Here is a 1,030-nt window from a genome sequence, read left to right as displayed (position 1 = left end):
GCGGTGAAACACAATTTCTTCACATGCATTTACCTTGGACACTTTAATTTTTGCGTTTCACCGGTCAACTTAAAATTTTTTTCCTTTTTTTATTTTTTTGTCTTGGAAAATGCAATTTTGGGGCCTCTTTCCATGGTTCCATCTTGTTTTATTGGATATTGGTTCTATTGTGTTTTTTTTTCAGGGATAAATATTTTCCTGGTCAAGATGACAAAGAGGAAGCTATCTCTGGAAGGAATGGATAAGGAGGAGATAATTGAGACATCTAATGATAGGCTCTTTGATTTCTTACACACCACTGGAAATTCTTCCAAGTTTGGCTATATCAGGGAAATTTTCAATGTTTCTTTTGATTTGAAGGAGTTATTGGAGGATCTTGAAGATAAACTTAAGGAGTACAGATGTTTTTATGATAGACATGTGCAAGGTTTGGAAGTCAATGGATTTGTTTATTATAGTGATGTCATGGGAGCCACCAGTACATCCAGGTCAACTTTGCTAGGCAGGTTCAACCTCATTGATGAGGCATTCAAAAAGAAAGAAACATGTTGCCCTTTCCACAGGTACCAACACCAATGCCTTCTGATCCACAAGGATGTTGGATTTATTGTGTATCTTCAGTACATGGAAAATTCTTCTCCAGATATAGACCAATAGAGAAAGCTAGAGGATATTGCAAGTATGGATAAGGAGGTCGAAGAGAAGGAGGATATGTTCCAAGAAGATGTTGAGAATCAACTTTTCCAAGGTTTTGATGTAGGTTTATTCAAGAGTGACAATATCACAATGGTGGAAGAAAAGGAGATCGAGCCAAGTGCACAGGTTGATGAAGAAGGTCCTCTTGCATGTGTTCCAACATTTCCCACTTATCTTATCAACAAGAAGAGACATGTGTTGCTAAATGATATTCAATATCTTTTTGATCTTAGAGAAGATTATTCCTTAGCAATCCTTACAGGTTGGGGCAAAAATGACATGAATTTTATAGGTTATGAACAAGAACCACTAGCAAGTCTTGATGTTGAGGGAG

This window comes from Lygodium microphyllum, chromosome 26 (genome assembly GCF_053477565.2).
Source record: "Lygodium microphyllum isolate KBCC chromosome 26, Lygodium_microphyllum_v1.1.10, whole genome shotgun sequence".
NCBI lineage: Eukaryota > Viridiplantae > Streptophyta > Polypodiopsida > Schizaeales > Lygodiaceae > Lygodium > Lygodium microphyllum.
The sequence above is the reverse complement of the archived record's forward strand: the minus strand, read 5'-3'. Positions refer to the sequence as shown.